A 21,243-nucleotide genomic window follows, 5' to 3' on the forward strand; every position below is an offset into this window, starting at 1 on the left:
ACCAGTCCACTCCAAGGGCCCTTTCCATGGGTAGTTCATCCCTGTCCAGGTCTAGATTCTTGATCTCCTTTGCTCTCTCTTGTTCGGGAAGTGATGACAGCACTTTGCGGCTGTTACTTGACCACTTGGTCAGGCGGGATCCTCCACTCTCACACAGTGCAATGAGGTACTTGGTCAAGGTAATAGCTTTCTTCTCGTCGGACGTTGAGACCAGCCAGTCGTCAACATGCTCTAGGACTGTTGTTACTGCTTCAGGGGGTGACCTGTCCCATGTGGCTCTCTTTTTAAAGTCTTTTCCCATGTGCCCTTGGGTCAGACACCCGAAACAAAGTCCTTTACCTTTAAGGAACTCGAGTCTCTCTTTGTTTGCTAGACTTCTGATTTTGTAACATGTGCTCAGGTTGTGTCTTTTGTTGCAGTATAGGCATGGCTCTTGAAGCGCGTTGCTTGTCTGCTTGTTCTTTCTAAGTTCTGAGGCATCCCCTTCATCTGACCTAACACTTGTGGCACAGCCAGTAGTTCTTCTTGGTCCGCCTCCCTTGGCAAATCTAGTGCTTGACTTTTTTTCTTTCGCTTCGGAAGACTCTGACATCACCGAACAGTGGGTCTGAAGCTGTCTTAGCTCGTCTGTTGATGTACGTCACAAGGTCAGAGAACAATGCTCCTCTTCCTTCCCTTTCTTGTATGTCGAAAGCTATAACTCTCCATCTTTCACGAAGTCTGAAGGGCAACTTTGACACGACAAGCCAAAGGTTGCTCGGGCTGTTCATCGCCTCGAGGTACTCCATGTCTTTCATGAAATTGTTACATTCGGTGAGATAGATGGAGAAGCTGTGAAGTGACTTGTCATCTTCTGCTTTGATTTGAGGTCATTTGACAGCCTTGTCCACGTAGGCCGCAGCTATTTTCTTGCTTCATTGAAGCCTTGTTGTGCGCTCATTTGTTGGCAACTTCTCACGAGTTCTCTTGGTTCACCGCTGGTGAATTGCTAGATAGTACAAGCGGTCTTCATCGTTGTCTGTACTACTGTGGATGATGTGCTCAAAGGCCTTCAGGAATGGCAGGAACTCGAAAGGATCGCCACTGAATTCAGGGACTTCTCGTTTAGATAGGTTGGCTAGTCTCTGCTGTGTGACTAACATCATTGTGATATCCCTCTGGTTCAGTATCACTTTGCCGAGTTTAACTTGCTTTCCACCGGAACTGGTACTTGTGTTATTGTTGTTTTCCTTCTTTACTTGAACATAAGACCTGTGTCTAGTTGGCATGTGAGAAGCACTGTTGTCTTGGATAACTCTAAAACTGCTTGTCAATTTTAGTTTGACATCTGGAGCATGATGTTCAATGGTTGCTGCTGTAGGCATTTTCTTGTCGAGGTAGGCATTAATTCCGTCGTCGTCCATGTTATCTGTGTTATCGTATTCTTCCAGAACTAACCCAGTTTCAACGTCTAGCTCCTCAATTTGAGTCTTCAACTGAATGTTCTCGACTTTCAGCTGTGCTTCCAGTTGAGCCCCTTCCAACTGCAGTGCCTGTTTCTTCTTAAGTGCGACTGCGCTTGCGAGTAGGGCTGCACGGTTAACTTCCTCTTTTCTACGCAGACGATGCATGAGATGATGCTTTGGATACATTTGAGTGCCTACTGCGTACACTTCGCGCTGTGACTGAACTCGTCTGGATCCACATCTTCGGTGGCAGACTCACCTTGCTGTGTCGTCCCGCCATCCTTTTGAGTCACCTGTTCAGTAGCAGCCTGTTCGTTAGAGACCATGGCGTGCCGTCTTGCTTCTATTATCCACTGCTCCAGTTTGGTCAAAGAGTTATCATACAATGTAAGATTTGGCTCACTCCAATACTGCTGGTCAGCTTTTATTTCATCATCTGATAACAGCATACTAACTCCATAGTTCACTTCAGTAAACTCCTTCAGGAATATTGAGTAATCACTAAGATGATCCTTTTCTACTAGAAGTGCATTGGAATAATTTTTCATGAGGTTTTGATGAAGAGAAACTTCTCTCGCGGACACGTCGGACAGCGAAATATTTGATTTAATCTTAAAGCATGATCATGGGAAAAGGCAGCAAAGTTACCAAGGATACATTCAGCGAGACAATAGATGAACAAGATTCAAGGGAAACGTTTTCATTGTGGGTAGGGAGTGGGAGTGACCTTAGGCCAAGTCAATTTGTAATACAATAGGTGGATATTGGACATGTCTGCAGGTCTGTAAGACATGGCTGTAAACAAGTTTACACAACAAAGAAGTCAGTCGATTGGCCTGAGGCCTGTTTCAGGTAGCTGGTTTTGAGGCAACCCCGAGTTTGTTCGCTCTGAGTTAATGGAAACTCTGGGTTTTCCGTTTCAGGTAGCAGGTTCAGCGCAACCAAGAGTTAGTTGCTGCGGCAACATACGCCGTGGACCTAACCTGCTCGGGAGGTGGTTAGACCTACTCTGAGTTTGTTGTCTATAAGGCTGAAGGCAGCTCTCCGACAAAAGGAAGTGTTAGAAATGGCATGTCCTTTTCTACGAGAGCCTGCGGACGTAGAGGCTGCGATCCTCAGAGGGAATCTCCGTGAGGAACGATTATTAAGACGCCGGCTGGTGGATTTTATTTTCCTGATAATATTCTTCACGAGCGCTATCGTTTTTCAGCGCAATCTATCATTTATTTAGACCACCTTCTCAGCCCCCATGTTAACTCTCAAACGCAGCGGGGGCATGCTTTAAGTTTAAGTTTTTTTTTTTAACGCAATTAACGCATTTGCAGAATGATCCGCCCCGTGCATCCCACCCGCTCTGTACTACAGTCACTTTAACGTTGTGGCTTTCCAATGATCAGAGTAGCTGACTAACCACGGACCTATAACTGCTGCAAGTCAAGAAACGCATTTTAAGAATGCAGGGCAGAAAATACCCTGGTACTGCTTTTAACCAGATGCTTCTTCTCTACATGCACATGCTCAGCATAATCGTCTGCATTGTTCACTGGAGTAAAACCCTTTGAGTAAACTGTTCAACAAAATAACTTGTCCCACCACAGCCCATGTTCTAATAAAGACAATCTACTTTTTATGAGGATTTCTTTATTTCCTGAAAGCACAAAAAAAGTCATTCATATTGGGTATGTTTTTAGAGCAGGGAACAGTATCCCAGTTTGCACCTCACCCACCTTTAACTTATGTTCCAAAATGTGGATCTCCAAAGCATCCTTTTGCATCTTTTGCCTAAGGTGGTCCATTTCCAAGTCTGCTTTGTGTATTTGCTTTTCTAGATAGATTTTATATAAGTCTTTGACTGGAAGCTATAGGAATGCAAAAGATGAGATTGGATTTCACAGTGCCAAGTAGAGCGTTTCATTATAATTCCAGGGAGAATCTTACAGAGGTAAGCTGTGATTTAGAAGTGGATGGCCTCTCATTGGATTCGATTTCATCCTGTTTGAGAGAAAGAAGATGTCAGTTTTAAATTGTACAACGCTATCATCAACTTTTAGAGGTTATTTTTAAAAGGTGTTAACCTCAATAGGCCTTTTCTCTTCCCTTTCGAATGCCGCAGACAATGTTTCTCCATCATCTTCCTGTAATGACATTAACGGTTGTGTTCAGCAATTACCAAGACATTATTAATAATCTGTGGAAGGTGAAGAATTGTTACAATTGCATGGAGGTTGGTGAGGGCATCTGGTTCAAGTGGGGCGATGACGCCATCAGTAACTGGAAGAAGATGATTAGACAGTGAAATTATTACTTGAGCCAGAATATTGCCCCATCTAATTTGCAACGCGCTGGGTTGCGTGTACATATTTAATTATTTTGAATAACCAACCTCTTATAAAGGCACTTCTATCCGGGGGGGTGGGGGGGATCAGAGGAGCTCCCCCCAGGGATGCCCTCAGCCACAGGACCCATACTCTGTTGGCTGAGGGCCATCTCCTCAGCCTATGTGAGGGCTGCAGAGGTGGACCCCCTCCAGTCTGCCGGGGCTCTGCTTTTTTTCGATTTGCTAACATGGAGGAAAATGTTACCCTAATATTCAGTAAGCGCTATTTTGAAGACATATATATATATATATATATATTATATATATAATGCATTTTGCCTAGGAGTAGCCTTCTAATATATCTAAATCCTATTAAATATTGGCAGTGTTGGGGTGGCTGAGAAATGTACTACTTACATTTCCTGCTTAAATATAGGCCCATCACATGTTGAATCTAGCTGTTAAATTAGGTAGAGCAGGCAAAGCAGCACAATTGATTTGATTTCAATTAAACATTAGTTTACCTTTTTGAACTATATTTTTGTACTTCATCTTCATTTGCTGCCAAGTCCTCTTGGGGCAACTCGGGTTGTTCCTGCGTAAATTGACACACACACACACACACACACACACACACACACACACACACACACACACACACACACACACACACACACACACACACACACACACACACACACACACACACACACACACACACACACATTACATATTGAATAAGTGGAAGATATTAAACTTTCCTCTTATTTTTATTTTATTTTACTAATTTATTTTACTCACGCATTGACTTGTTCAGCTATTTCCTGCCGAGCTCTCTCTCACGCTCTCGCTGCCGCGGGCCGGCATACGCGTTCATTAGAATTTCCAATTCCGTGGGGGAAAAGTAAGTGGATCTACGCTTTTGGTCCATGTTTGATCATGTTATCAGTGATCCATTGATGATGGCTCTTCATAGTCAACAGGCACGCCCTCAACCCAGAGTGAACATACTCAGAGTTGATTAACCCAACGCTGATCACCTGTTCTGAAACCGAAAACCCAGAGTTGCTTTTCAACCCTGAACTCTGAGTCAACCAACTCAGAGCGCAGGATTAAACTCAGAGTATGTTAAACCAGCTACCTGAAACAGGCCTCTGGTCTCAATACCAGACTGACTGGCTCCAGTGGGAACTCAAATCCGAATGACCTTAACCTCTCTCAGTTAAAAGAGAGGAAGGGATGTGTTTTAAGGTACAGGGAGAATGATACAGTTCCTTCTAATGTGCATAATAATTATATAAACAAGGTTAATATAATATGTATATGATTGTATATTATAGTTATGATTGATATTTCCACGACAGTTCCTCCCTTTTTGATCATAAGATCAACACTTATTACAGGTGATATATTATGTCACAGGATTACAAATGATGGTAAAACAAGTTAAAACACAGAATAATAGGAACAAAAAATTCAAAGAAATTAGTAAAAATCAATCATTAATAAAGTAATCAATATGTACATTAGTAAAATTGTAAATTCAAAGAAATTAGTAAAAGTAATCATTAATAAAGTAAAAAAAATGAAATTCAAAGAAATTAGTAAAAGTAATCATTAATAAAATAATAAAATGAAATTCAAAGAAATTAGTAAAATTCAAAGAAATTAGTAAAGCAATCATTAATAAAGTAATAAAATGAAATTCAAAGAAATTAGTCAAAATAAACAATAAAGCAATAAATATGTACATTAGTAAAACTTGTAAATAGAGAGTTTAAGATTAACTATGTGTCAATCATTAATAAGGCCATAAAAATGTACAATAGTAAAAAATTATGTTTAGCATGTTAGGTCACTCATTTTCCATTTGGTAACTCTTCATTGGAGTAAGGGGCCCATTCTGATTTGTAGTAGGAGTAGAAAGCGGCTGCCATAGCACATGGGGATAGCGCTACGGCCATCAAGGGTAATCCTGAGGATACAGAGTGGGGTCTGATTCCACAGACCTTGGTGGTGTTGAAGTGGGTTTGAGCTGCAGCAAGTAGGCTTGCAAACTGGTTGTGTGATGATGTGGTTGCGTTGCATTGGTCTGCTGGGCTCATCGGGAGTATTATGCAGATCACGGTAGAGGTGGTCCATCCGAGGCGTTGGTGCTTTCCTCTTCCGGAGGTGCTGGGCGGCATCGGCTTGCATGGATCCATTCTGGCTTTCCTTGGAGTTTGACTGCAGTCCTCGTGGTCAGTAACACCTGGATTGGTCCTTGCCATCTGGGGAGGAGAACATTTGGGTTAAGTGACTTTAACATGATCATATCACCAGGATGAAAGCCATGGGTAGGGCTCTCAGATGGTATTGGGAGGCTTATACTGACTTTCAAATGATGTTGTCTTATCACTTTAGCTAGAGCTATGGTGTAGTCAGTGATAGCTTCATCTGTCCATACTAGAGCTGCTCTGCTAGTTGTTGGAGGTGGGCTAACTCCTGTGGACATAACTCTGCCCATGAGTACCTCATGGGGTGACAGTCCTGTTGTTCTGCATGGGGTACTTCTTATGGTATATAATACCAAGGGAAGTGCATCTGGCCAGGCCAGGCCAGTGTCATCAACAGTTTTTCCTAACTTGGATTTAATGGTGCCATTCATCCTTTCTACTTGTCCTGATGATTGAGGATGGTAAGGAACATGTAGCTGCCAATTTATTCCTAGTGTTTGACACATCTTTTTTACAATTTGGCCAGTGAAATGAGTTCCCCTGTCACTATTTATGCTTTGGGGTAGGCCAAATCGGGGAATCACATCTCTCATTAGACATTTTACAACAGTAGACATATCATCTTTTCTTGTGGGGAATACTTCTACCCACTTTGAAAACATGTCTACGCATACCAACATATACTTGTTTTGGAGGCATGTGAACCAAATCTATTTGCATATTTACAAAAGGGCCTGATGGAGGAGGTAGGTGATCATGTTTTGCCAGTTTAATGTTATCTCTTGCATGTTGAGCACATATTAAGCATCGATTGCAATATTGCTCAGTTTTTTGAATGACATGGTTCATCCCCCCTTTCCCTACATGCGAAGGTGTGTGTGCCAGCCGGCACAGAGAGTGGAGAAGGGATCGAGGGGCCACTATCCTACAATCAGGGTGGAGCCACAAGCCTGACTCAGAGGGTGTACAACCATTCTTGGACCAGACTGCCTTTTCACAACCATCAGCACTATTTTGTAGTATAGTGACATCATTAAGTGAGGGGACTGGTAACAAGTTAGATTGCACTGTTTTGGGACCTTGTAGGACCATGATGGAGTGGTTCAATGCAGCTTGTTTAGCAGCGAAATCTGCTAATGCATTACCCTGGGAAACTGAATCAGATCCACCTGTGTGCGCTTCACATTTTACAACAGACAATTCGGATGGGAACATTATAGATTCTAGTAAATGTTTTACCATAGCACAGTGTTGGATAGGTTTACCAGAGGTGGTAATGAATCCTCTATGTTTCCACAGCATTCCAAAATCATGGACTACGCCGAAAGCATATTTTAGAGTCGGTGTAAATAGTAGCAGATCTTCCTCAAAACACAAGCTCTAGTTAATGCATACAGCTCAGCCAATTGAGCTGACGTACCCAGAGGGAGTGACGCTGATTCTATAATGTCAAAATCAGTTACAACAGCATTTCCTGATCTATAATCGGTGTCTGTCAGTCTGGAGGAAGAGCCATCAGTATACAAGATAAGATCGCAATTATCTAATGGCGTTTGTTTAAAATCTGGTCGTGGTGAGGTGTATTGTTCTACAGTTTCAACACAACGATGTTCATATGCGTCATTTTCGTAATAGTCAAACATTAGTGTTGCTGGGTTTGCAGGGGGGGAGCGTTTCAAATGTAGATTTGGTTTGCTTAATAGTATTACTTCATAACCTGTTCTTCGTGCATTAGTGAAATGTTGTGTTGCTGCGGAATTAAGTAATAATTGAACTGCATGTGGAACATATATTGTGCAATCATGATCTAAAACAATTGGTGAAGACTTTTCAACCATAACTGCAGCAGCCGCTACAGACCGGAGACAACCTGGCATGCCAAGAACAACTGGTGGTAAAGAGGTGGAGTAGTATGCTACTGGGCGTTTACCTGAGCAGTGTTGCTGGGACAGAATACCATTAGCATGACCGTTGCATTCAGAGACAAATAGGTGAAATGGTAATGAGTAATCAGGCAATCCTAAAGCTGGGGCAGTACTTAAAGCTTTTCTTAGAGATTCAAATGCAATATTTATTTCTTCTGACCACACAATGTGAACAGGCTTGTCGTTTAAAGTAGCCTTTCTCAACACAGCTTCCATTGCTCTATATTCAAAAATGCATTGTCTGCAGAAATTAGCCATGCCGAGGAAAGACATCATTTGTTTCTTAGTCTGTGGGCGTATAGTTGAGAGCAGAGTCGTTATCCTACCTGGAGAAAGTTGGCAAGTGCCGTTATGAAGTACATGACCTAAATACTGTACACGTTCTTGACAGTACTGCATTTTGGAGAGGCTTGCACGGTGTCCTTTGTTTGCTAGATGTGTGAGTAAGAGAAGAGTGTCCTTAATGCAAACATCTTTGGAAGGGGAAGCTAGAAGTAGATCATCTGCATATTGGATGAGGGTGCTGTTACCAAGCAAATGCAAGTCAGCAAGATCACGATTTACTGCTGCAGCATAAATAGTAGGGCTCTCAGTGTATCCTTGTGGCATTCTGGTCCATGTGTATTGTTTCCTTTTGTATGTAAATGCAAACAAGTACTGGCTGTCTGGATGGACTGGAATAGAGAAAAACGCTGAGCACAGATCAATTACTGTGTAATGTGTGGAATCTGAAGGGATTGTTGACAGTATTGTATGTGTGTCTGGTACTATGGGTGTGATAGGAACAACGCAATTGTTAACTGCTCTCAAATCTTGTACAAATCTCCATTCATCTGGTCTCCCTGGCTTCGGGAGGGGCAATATGGGTGTGTTACAAGGACTAGTAGTTTCCTTTAGAATACCTTGAGATAAAAAATAAGTTATTACTCGCTGAATCCCATCTAATGCTTCGGGGGACAAACGATACTGTCGAATACAAGGCAAAGTAGCATCTGACTTTAATGTAACTTCAAGAGGTGGTGAAGAGGTAACAAATCCTGCATGATTTTTATGCATGGCCCATAGTTTAGATGGTACCTGGGATAAACTCTGGGGTGGACTGTAATCAGGAGACGGTGCTGGAGAGTGTTTTTCGAATGTACAACTCGAATTCGCAAACAACAGGGATTTCAAATCGAGTCTTCAACCGTCAGACTGTAGTGTGTGCAGTATACCTGTAGAGGTCGCTGATGAACTAATGGGTTTTGTGTTGTGTAGGGTTTTAATCATGTTTTCTAATTCTTGGGGTGTATGTGTTGGTGAAATAGCTAGTATGATGTGTGGTACTGTATCGTCGTGAAGGAGAGAAAATTGGTCTTTTGTGAGAGACACAACTGCAGCACAACCGGCCGGACCAATGTATAGTTGCGTGATAGGATTAAATGCATCAGTGTGATTTAGAAACAAGCACGTCTTCTGTTGATATTCTATTGGTACGACGTCGTTAAACAATGTAGCGTTACCATGAAAGGTTTCAAAAGGCAACATTTGCGTTAGAACAACGGCGAGAGATGGGGACGTTTTAGACAAACTTTGAATGTTTTCGATATTGCAGATATCAACACTAGGTTTTCCTAACAATCTCCACAAGTAAGCAGTAGTTACTTCGGTATGCGTTAACAATTGGGAAGCCTGAATCAACTTATCATCGGGTGTTCGCATAAACAAACCATCCGGAGTGCAAAAGATTACTGCATTTAGTTTACACAACATATCTCGTCCCATTAAATTAACAGGAGAGGAGAGATTAAAAACTTCTGTTCCAACGGGACATGTGATACAATAGTATCACATGTCGGCTTTGATATCGGCTTTGATATTGTTTCACTCATCGCAATGCCAGCAATACCAACCGTTCTCAATGTTTGGTTACTTTCTTGTAAAATACCAGTTTTGTTCATAGCTGATACTGTAGCACCAGAATCGACAAGAAATTCAAAATGGTTTTGTCCTACCTGCACGGAGCATTTTGGATTTTCGGTGGGGGTGGAAGACAGTTGAAGAAGCGTTGCCTGGATCGTTGTTTCCTTCTCCAAGGGGTCCTAGTAATGATTATACTCACCTGGGCGTTGGAGCGGGTTCTTCATGGTGCGAGGGCCGCGGACTCGTTCCATGGGCAGGGCCGACGATTTGGCCTCGTCGCTGTGTTTCTTTCTGCAATATCTCTCCCGATGACCAATCTTTTCGCAGTAATAGCATCTGTTCGTCACGTGTGTCCTTTCCATACCAGTCGCTGTGGTTATGGTTTTCTGTTTTATTAAAATCTTTAACGTGACTTTCTTTCGAATTAAAATCGTGTTGGTCTCGGTCGTTCTCATTAGTACGTTCTCTGTGCTCCTGGGTCTGTTTTTGGAACTGTCTTTTGTTCCGTTCTTTGTAGTTGTGCTGTAGAAACATTCCTGCTTGATGGTTACTTTGGTTAGTTTTCTTTTTATCTTTAAACATGCCTAAGCGTTCCATATTAGCCAATTGTGTGGTTAGTTGAGTTAGTGTTTTTTCCTGCCATTGCAAATCAGTTAGAATGAGAAGAGAGCGAGTTTGTGGGTTAAGGCAGTTTATAAACGTTTGTACAGTAAACATCATATTTGAGTCCATTGTTATTCCAGCGCTTTCCTCCCATATGTGTCTAAAACGTTGAGAAAATTCTACGGGGGCTTCATCTGGTTTCTGTATGGTCTGAGTAACAATGGAAAAGTCAGCTTGACTTGATGCTTCGGCTTTTACCACTCTTTCACAGACTGTGTCCAACCAAATGTCTAGGGAGATGTTGTTTCCCCTTTCTTCTGATCCCCATTCGGCTCTTTGAGGGACATGAAACAATTCTCGAACTAACTGCCATTTTGAACCGTATGCCAATTTTAGAATGATTAACACGTCTCCTGGTAATGGACTGTAAATTGTACACATTTGATTCAACCAATGTAAAAAAGGTGTTGGCGCGCGAAGGGGATCTGGAGCATCTTTGGCCATTGATTGTGCTTCACTTGGTGACCAAGGTTTCAATATCGCGGTGTCCCCTATTGTTATTTTCGGGCATTGCTCAATTTGACACGACTGTGAGGAGGTTGTAATGGGTATTGTTGGTGCAACGCTAGACGCTGTACCTGAAGCACCGAGTTGATTCGATTCTTTGGATTTTCGGGTTGCGATTGCTATTGCGGCGAGTTCGGTGTCGTCTAGTCCGTTATCTGTGGGCAGTTTGGGAAACAATCCTGTACAGTCTTGGTTAACGGAAAGTCCTACTTTACGCGCTAGTTTCTGCAATCTGTTTAGGTCTATAACGAGTTGACGTTGGCACCATACACAAAGTGTAGTGAGGACGGTTTTGTCTTTTATGTTGTTTTGGGCTGTTTTAATAGCGTCTACTTCTGCGGCTGTTAACTGTATTTCAGTCATTAATTTATCAACATGTTCTGCATTACTAGTTGCTGTTATGTTCAACAGAGCTGTTCTATACACTTCTGGCCAATCTGGGTTCATTTGCATCGTTTGTTAGACGCGATTTCTGGAGTTAAGTCTTGTTTAGCTGGTTTCGGTATTGGGTGTTGTTTTGCCGTGCGAATCCATGCATCTACCTTAGCGTCCCGTTTTGATGAATGGGCGCCCATTTTACTCTTCCTTATGTGGGAGTCAGACGTTCTCTTGGAAAGACAACAAGACACAAACAAATTAATACAAATAAAGGAATACACACACAGCTGATACAACAGATAGGGATATACGAAACAAAACACAATCACTTGGGTTATAGTTTTACGTCATGAATTCTTTAATGCTAAAAGTATGTTGATGTTATTTAATAATTTTAAAACATGTGGAACTCAACGTAAATGGAGACCACAGATCTGTTTGATAAAGAAACAAAGAAATGTTACCTAACTGAATGATATTAATATATTTTGTACAAAATTTGTAAATCAGAGTAAAGTCAATGTCTCAAGGAGCCTGATTTATTTATTTCTATGTTAGTTTCAGGGTACTCACTCGTGGTTTGTCAATCAAACCTGTTTGAAGAAAAAACTTCTGTAGAGTTGAATTGTCCTCTGGCTCTGGATCAGTGTCCTGAACTGCTCCTTGGACATTGCTATTTATCTGAAAAAAATCTGTACGATCTCTCAGATCATATAATACAACTCAGCAGTAAATCTATTACAATCGTATTCAAACACATTTAGAATTTCGGGACGGCGTAGAACTGCTTCTCCAGCGCTGTGGAGAGAAGAAGGGTCTACAAGAGGTTCTAGACAACATGAAAGCAAAGCATGGAAAGAAAGTTTAGGATAGAAAAACGGCGCAAACAATACATAACATAACAATTGGGATGAGACACAAGGATGTTCTTGATATATATTTTCTTTTCACAACCGAGGGGGGCCTATTCCCTCAGGTGTTTCAGTGCCATACTTACCTGCTGGCACTGTTTGCATCCGTAAAGGTCGGACGTTATTTCTCTATTATATTTAGTTTTACCACTCGTCCACTTTTCTGAAAAAAGATAAGTTTAGTAACATGACAAATCAAATTTTCCACCGTCGTTGGTGTCTTTAGGTTGGGAGGCTCCTCTATTTTGTGGCTCAAACAACATGAAGCCACTCAATTCATCCTACTTGGTCTTCCCGTGGGCGCAATCATCACCCCTATTTGAAATAGATCTCTTGTCTATATTCATCATACCAGTGAAACGGCGTTCAAAGGTCCGGGTCAGAATTGTTTATCTTCCGAGGGACATACACTACCCATTCATCTGAGGTCCAAGACTGGTTGGCCGTATGTGGGGTCCCAAACTGATTTATTACTACTTATTGAATGGGATTTACTTGGAATTCGGACACGTCGGACAGCGAAATATTTCATTTAATCTTAAAGCATGATCATGGGAAAAGTTCTTTAATAATGACAAAAAGTTATGAGAGAAATACACATTAACTTTTGTTGTCTCATAAGCGGCGTGGTGCCGGCTCCTTTTTGACCTTTTGACCCCAGACTTCTGGGGGAATAGCTGAATCAATTCATTAGTCAATCAGAAGTATGTAAATATCTTCCCGGTGGCGTAAGAGGGCGAACAAGGTGTCCTTCAACATCTACGCTTCCAGGCGATTGCAACGGTGCCACACATGAGCATATTCGAACATGTGTAATGGTAGTAATTAGCTGTCGAAATTGGGGGCCTTAATCAATAATGAGCAGCTATTGATTTGCTTCTCGATAGAAATTTGTGACAAATGACATGTTATTTATCATCTACACGTTGAGTCCAATGACACCAAGCATGACACTCTAGCAAATGGTAACATGTATTTTACATGGTACACCTATGGTCTAGGACATGATCTCGGTGTAGCAAGAGGGCAAGCTTGATCTCATTGGACTCAGCTTAACGTGTAGATGCTAAATAACATGTAATTTGTGACAGTAGGGGTGTATACTCGACATAAATAGGAAGCAAACTCAGGAGAAGTAATGACATCTCACAAATATTTATTTAATAAATTGTTTCAAATAACCCTGCCTCGTTAAATCAATGAGCTTGGTGTTTTGCTTTCAAAAATAGGTTATAGTAGAAGTCTAAACTGCAGAAAATAAAAACATCCAAGCTGCCTTTTAAGGATACCTTGGAATATCTGTCTATTTTATAACCATCGGACCCAAGTTTATGACAAAAACAACACAATTGACGGCAGCTCCTTTGCCGCGTGGTTTTTAGAGCCTTGTAAGCATTAGAGGGGGCGGTCGATAGCAACCACCATAGCATCCATAACGGTCAAGTGACTGGATGCAGCCCCGTTGAAAAAAATATAGAATACCACCCTACACACTCAGGACATGATATTTAAATTATTATGACCATGAAGTCTTTATTTGCATGGGTTTACATTTCGTTCTGTGTAGCATGGAAAAATCGGAGAAACACTCACATTCAGAATGCATTGGTTTACATTTCGTTCTTTGGAGAACGGTTATTTTTATTTATTTATTTATTTTCAGTTTTTGAGGAGGTGCTTCAAAGATGCAAATGTTTCTGCAATAATCCAAAATCCAATGGCAAAACCCGTTGGCTTTTTGCTGAGGGAATCCAGGGCGACGCTCACTTCCGGGTTGGCCAACATACGTCATCCCTCCACCACTCTACTGTAAAAACACATGTTCAAGTTGAATGAGAATAATAATAATAATAATAATAATAATAATAATTCTGCCATAGTATTTATTTAAGGGGGGGGGGGGGGGATACAAGTCTTTTGGCCATTCGTAGTGTTGATCAGCAGAGAAATAATTTGTCCGCAAAGACGGTGACGTCGCTTAGCAACGGAAGACGCTGGGGTAGACAAGTCACCGGACTACTACCCATGCAAGTGAACGGAGCGTTCCACGGCATTGAGAAGACCCGTGTAATAAAGGCCTATAATATTTCTGTGTATGGCATAGAATTCTCCTCAGATTAGGCCAATAAACCAATGATAAAATAAAAATAAAAACGCTTGATCAAAGGCCCGGCCCGAGTATAGTGGTGGGAAATATCGGCCCGACCCGGCCCGCGTCGGGCTCGGGCAGAGAATCTAAACACTGACTGGAACTACTTAGCAGGTGTCTGTAGGGCTATATCAGGAGTTAATGCACGCACTGCAGCCAATCAGAATACGAGTATTCCCCCAGGCCGTGGTCTAAACAATATTATTCACGAGTTATAAACAACCCCTACACATCAATATTAATGATAACCCATTAAATACGGTATGATTTCTAAATGTCATGGCAACGTCCGCTCGCGACACTGGACTTGCGAGGCATCGACGCGGACGTTCATTCACATAGCCAAAAGCAAGAGAATAGATGGCTAGATAAAATAAACATCAAGGCATACAATTCTAAAAAGAACAGATGACGCAGCTACCCTTTTTTCCTTCGCGGTTTGCCTACAGAGCAGCGCACCTGCATTTAATGTATCTGTATTTGTAACTACCCTCATTTCCAGGCATCCATGAATAAAGATTCAGAGACCGGGATTCCTCCGTAACATTTAATCCTGCATTCACAATATAAAAAATTCCAATGTGACTGCGTGAATCGCCAACAGGGTTTCCCTAGTTCTCAGGAACGGGTCAACACACTGGATGACGCAGTCATTTCACCTACATACATACACATTACATCAACAACATTCTCAAGCTATTTACATTAGGAAATTATCACGTACCTGCATTCACAATATAACAAATTCCAATGTGACTGCGTGAATCTAGAATAGCAAAAACCAAAGGAGAACAATGCTCTCCATCACAGACATACAGCATGTGTTTGCCGCCAAAAGTAAATCATAAAGCCTGTTAACACCATACTTAACTTAAAAACGCTATATACATAATATTCAATCAAAATGTGCAAATAAAACATGCTAATTTATTGAAATATCAAATTATATACAGAGCGCTCCGTAGAACCTGCTTACCGCCAACAGGGTTTCCCTAGTTCTAAGGAACTGCGGGTAGCGCTAACGCCCAAAAAGCGTGAAAATAAAAGACATGCAGTCACGCAGCCTCATATTAACATTGAATGCGGTACAACATATTAACATGTAAAATAACAATGGCATGTTAATATTATCATTTTGTGAGAATTCAAATTTCCAACTTTCTTTTTTTAACTCTGTTACATATTGTCACAATTTCTCAGTATCAAAGGTGAAAGTAGAAACGGGTGGCCAAAAGCTGTCATTTGTTAGTTATCACAGACAATTTTAGGTAGAAACTGGTGGCCAAAAGCTGTCATTTGTTAGTTATCACAGAAATTTTTCAACCATGATTGATCTGTACGGAGCTCCATAAGGGACATTAGGGAGAACGCTCCCGGACAGAACCTTAGTTTGGAAGTCGTGCTTAGTGACACGACAAATAGCCTACTTCCAATTGAAATACAAAATTTAGAAAATAGGCCTACGTGTCCCTGATCACGTTTCAATAGATTAAATAACGTGACAGTGTCAAGTATTTTCGTGAGACCAGGTTCGAGCGTGTGCATGGGTTGAATTGCGTGTGTCTCACGCCGAATGCATGAGACATGAGAGCCCTGTACTTACGTGACACAAACCAGCACCGCAAACGTTCTCTCCCGCTTGAGATGACGTCTTTCTTTATAGGTTCATGGGTCTGATGCGCCGATTTCCCATGCTGATATCCCTGGAGATTCTCGGGCATCTTCGACAATTTGGCTATAGATTGTCTCATTACACGCTAAATAATATAATTATAGCCTAATTATATATATAGGCAATATATATATATAGGCAATATATATAATTAGGCAATATATATATATATATATAGCATTTGTGGTTTTGGCATAAACATAACTAGGGTGCACTGTACTATCTGCGCACACCCTTTCTGACAACCCTGTCTCGTCAAAATTACGTTCCCAGAGAACTATTCGGCATTCTCAATTACGTTTGTCATAAAACGTATTTTGTCCGCGATTACGTTTTATTGAACGTATTGCAAATACGTTCGTCCTCAGCCTATTTTTTGCCATTTATTAACCTCTAGGATTATGTTTGGTTGAAACGTATCCCAGATAGGTTAAATGTCAACGTATAGCACATTATTGTCATTAAGGCATATCTCCCTTTCAGGGAACGTTTCATTTAACGTATTTTGTCTGAAAAACGTATCTTGGCTGTGGATACGTGTTATTGAACATATCGCAAATACGTTCGTTGTCAACCTATTTTTTGCCATTAATTTACCTCTAGGATTATGTTTGGTTGAAACGTATTCCAAATATGTTAAATGTCAACGTATAGCACATTATTGTCATTAAGGCATATTTCCCTTTCGGGAAATGTTTAATTTAACGTTATTTTGTCCCTGATTACGTCTTATTGAACATATTGCAAATAGGTTCGTTCTCAACATTTTTGTTGTTATTTATTTAAGCTACCTCTTGGATTACAGGCTACATTTAATTGAAACGTATCCTTAATAGGCTACGTTAAATTTCGATAACACATTATTGTCAGCATATAGGCATAGGTCTACCTCTCGGGGAAGCGTACGTTTGATTCTAATGTTAATAGTCCAACGTTATATCAACATGTCACAAGAAGAGAAATTAGCTGCTGACGGGGTAACTGTAGGAGCGGGGGTTGCTTTGTTGATTTCTTTATCTAGGGCTATAGCTGTGGTCAAAGCGGGAAGTGTGCGTTGTCTGGGCGGCTGCCTGAACTGAGCTGCAGGAAATTATGTTCACACGTTTCTTCATTCATTCAAGAAGGCTATACCGGTGAACGGTGACGTCAGACTCACGCCCACCTACAAACCAATCAATGTCCAGTATCAGCCTGTCCTCTCGGAAAATACGACCACGTAGGTGGTTTGTTCCGCCACAGATTACGACCCATTGGAATTTATCCAAAACGAGCGAACAAGGCCCTCTACATGTGCGGGCAACCCTTTCTCATCAAAATTACGTTCCCAGAGAACTATTCGGCATTCTCAATTACGTTTGTCTAAAAAACGTATTTTGTCCGTGATTACGTTTTATTGAACATATTGTAATGACCTCGCCGGTGACATAACGTTGTCGAGTCATTAGTAATTGAAGGAACTTTTAATGGACCAAAACCAGGTCACTGAAACCCGTAACCAACGGCAGAAATCCCACCCAAAACAAACCCCGGTTACCCCGGCAACCCCCAACACGGTCTCACTCACGTGCAGGCCCCCACCCTCGTGTTCTTCCAAGGCCCTCCCCCAGCTGACCTAATGATTCGCCCCCACACTGATTGACAAGAAGAACATTACAATACATGCACACAGAATACATGCACACGTCTCTTATATATCAAAGGGGGTCTCAAAGGACCAACCCAGTCGCCAAGAAAATACATCCACGGTGTACGTTTCCATGAACACTGGATACGTAGCATTTAAACGTAAAAAATAGCGTGTTATACCTACAGTATCCACGTGTGCCGCTGTGGAGGCGGGTTTCGGGGTTTGGGTTTCACGGGTTTCGCGGCAAATTGTGGACACGATTGTTTAGGGGGGGGGGGGGGGAGACTGTTGTTGACCGGGGAGGGGGGGGGGGGGGGAGACACGTTTGTTGAGGGGGGGGGGGGACGACACACGATTGTAGGGGTGGGGTGGGGGGGGGGACACGTTAGTTGAAGGGGGGGGGGGGGGGGGACACACGTTTGTTGAGGGGGGGGGAGACACGTTTGTAGGGGGGGGGCACGCTCGACAACGAGAGTTGGTTTTTATTGAACGGTCGACAACGAGAGTTGGTTTTTATTGAACGAGACTTCAACACGGAACAGCTGCACGAAACGATGGTCACGTCACTCTCGGTGACGGTGTCGACAATAATGAACACACGAACAATGTTAATAGAACAACACGCAACCACATAACATCCCGAACCCATTAACCCCACTTAATCCTAACAACAAAACAAGTTAACAAAAGCCCCATTTGTCAACTGAGAACCCCAATTCCCAGAATCCCCCGCGGCTCCGGAACACGGCGTAGCTCATATTAATCTTTATTATCTGAATGGGAAATGCAATATTTTAGGACAGATACACCATTAAACGCGTTTCTAATGACATTTCTAGCGAGAAATGTACATTTTCCTTACATAATCTTCAGTCAGTGAATGTGTATGATCTTTATTAATCTTTATTATCTGAATGGGAAATGCAATATTTTAGGACCGATTCACCGTTAAACGTGTTTCTAATAACATTTCTAGCGAGAAATATACTTTTTACTTGCATAATCTTCAGTCAGTGATTGTGTCTGATCTTTAGTTTTATAGTTATTAGGATTTGATCGGCTCGCTCGCATGTTTCAACGACGTCAGGTTGCTTTCGCTAAACTAGCAGCTCACGTGCTTCCTGCGTTTGTGTTATTAAACTGTTACTTTATGTAACTTTTAATGATATCATCTTGTTAGAAACACGTATATCTGCCCAGTCGCCAAAAGCATACCTACGTTGACAGTGTACGTTTCGTGAACACTGGATTACGTCGCATTTCAACATAAAATAGCGTGTTATACACACACACACACGCACGCACACGCACAGACACACAAGCACACACAAGCACACACACGCACGCACAGACACACAGACACAGACACACACACACACACACACACACACACACACACACACACACACACACGCACACGGTGCATTTCGCTGCTAAAACAGCAACAAAAAAATATTCCCTCAAATATTATTACTTTCAAAACGTTGGCCAAAATGGCCAATAATATCATTTTTTATTTGGGATGCTTCTAGGACATTTTGGGTGGATTTTGAACGGTATGTGGGGGGCACGTTTTTTGCAGGACCTGGCAACCCTGCGCTGTTGCCCGAGATCTGGATCCACCCCGGCGTGGTGCCGTCTCCTTTTGACCTTTTGACCTCTGGGGGAATAGCTGAATCAATTCATTAGTCAATCAGAAGCATGTAAATATCTTCACGGTGGCGTAAGAGGACGAACAAGGTGTCCTTCAACATCTACGCTTCCAGGCGATTGCAACGGTGCCACACATGAGCATATTCGAACATGTTTAATGGTAGTAATTAGCTGTCGAATTGGAGGCCTTAATCAATACTGAGCAGCTATTGATTTGCTTCCCGATAAAGATTAGTCACAAATGACATGTTATTTAGCATCTACACGTTGAGCTGAGTCCAATGACACCAAGAACGACACTCTAGCTAATGGTAACATGTATTTTACATGGTACACCTAGGTCTAGGACATGATCTCGGTGTAGCAAGAGGCCGAGCTTGATCTCATTGGACTCAGCTTAACGTGTAGATGCTAATTAACATGTAATTTGTCAAAAATCTCCATCGGGAAGCAAATCTATAGCTGGTCATTATTGATAAAGGCCTCCAAAATCAACAGCTAATTACTACCCCGAAACATATTCAAATATGATCATGTGTGGCACTGTTGCAATCGTCTCGAAACGTAGATGTCAAAGGACACCTTGTTTGCTCTGTTGCACCACCGGGAAGATATTTTCATACTTCTAATGGATTGATTCATATTTGAAGGTTCTCGGAGTGAGACTTTAAGTGGCTGCAGCAGAAGTGTTGAGACGAAAGATGATATCAAGAGATTTATAGAATATTCCCATTCACATTATGATTCTTCGTCGTAACATCCGACCAAACATCCTTTACATTCACAGAGCGAAGATTATGAAAGTCCAGGCTCAGCAAGTGCTCCATCTCGTTGCACCTGCACCCAGCGGCTCGCTTGCAAGATTTTGGCCTGAAGTTCTTCCCAGACCTATACCCTTAACAGTCCAATATGCATATCTGAGAATCAGGCCTCTCTTCAATAATGACAAAATGTAATGAGAGAAATACAGATTCACTTTTTGTTATCTCATAAGCGGCGTGGTGCCGGCTCCTTTTTGACCTTTTGACCCCAGACTTCAAAGAGGTGGCCACAGGTCAGCGCTGTCTACACACATTAAGCCACAAATGTACACCTCCATCCCGCAAAAAATGGGGCCTAGAAACTAACCTCTGTCTTATGTACATTGACTGTACTGTTGGAGGTCACGCCCCTTTTCAAGCCTTTTCCAGATAGCTAGGGATGCTAAAATGTTTACACACATTTCCCGGGGCCCCGTGAACGACATATCCGAGATTTGGAGTTCTAGCCCTTAGAGAAAAAAAGTTTTCCCAAATGGAGTGTCATTTGGACAAAGCCCCTCAGAAGTGTAGCCTGCAAGACCTAATGGTTCAGAATGTGGTGGAAAAACAGTTTTTGAGATAGGAAGGTCCTACCGCCCTGAAATTTTAATACCTTATTCTAGGGCCTAACTGGGACTTCCGCACCGAAACTTGGCCCGGTCGGACCCCGAGGGCAGGAAGGGGGGGCCCTTCCTGCCCGAAACTTGGCCCGGTCAGACCCCGAGGGCAGGCCCCCCCTTCCTGCCCTCGGGGTCCGAAAAGGTCGGCAAAGGGGCGTGACCTCCAACAGTACAGTAAATGTACATAAGACAGAGGTTAGTTTCTAGTCCCCATTTTTTGTGGGATGGAGGTGTACATTCGTGGCTAAAGGTGTGTAGACACAGCTGGCCTGTGGCCACGTTTTTGAAGTCGGGGGTCAAAAGGTCAAAAGGAGCCGGCACCACGCCGCTTATTAGATAACAAAAAAAAAAAGTTAATGTGTGTTTCTCTCATAACTTTTTGTCATTATTAAAGAGAGGCCTGATTCTCAGATATGCATGTTGGATGGCTAGGGTGTAGGTCTGGGAAGAACTTCAGG

General features: G+C 42.1%; 1 protein-coding gene and 2 long non-coding RNA genes across 5 annotated transcripts in view; 2 read left to right on the plus strand and 1 right to left on the minus strand.

Annotated features, from left to right (window-relative positions):
* The window catches only part of LOC132473226 (uncharacterized), a 110,583-nt gene that overhangs the window by 17,958 nt on the left and 71,382 nt on the right, over positions 1-21,243 (plus strand). The gene's annotated exons all lie outside the window — the stretch shown is intronic.
* The window catches only part of st8sia6 (ST8 alpha-N-acetyl-neuraminide alpha-2,8-sialyltransferase 6), a 35,079-nt gene that overhangs the window by 5,187 nt on the left and 8,649 nt on the right, over positions 1-21,243 (plus strand). The gene's annotated exons all lie outside the window — the stretch shown is intronic.
* Positions 2,668-4,052, minus strand: LOC132473240 (uncharacterized). 2 transcript variants are annotated; one of them, XR_009529294.1, is made up of 3 exons: positions 3,658-4,052; positions 3,521-3,580; positions 2,668-3,437 (listed from the first exon to the last, which is right to left on the minus strand). It is a non-coding gene; the product is annotated as an uncharacterized LOC132473240 (long non-coding RNA). The 2 variants fall into 2 exon arrangements; XR_009529293.1 differs by having other exon boundaries at positions 3,521-4,052.

Source organism: Gadus macrocephalus, chromosome 2, assembly GCF_031168955.1.
Source record: "Gadus macrocephalus chromosome 2, ASM3116895v1".
NCBI classification, from domain to species: Eukaryota; Metazoa; Chordata; class Actinopteri; order Gadiformes; family Gadidae; genus Gadus; species Gadus macrocephalus.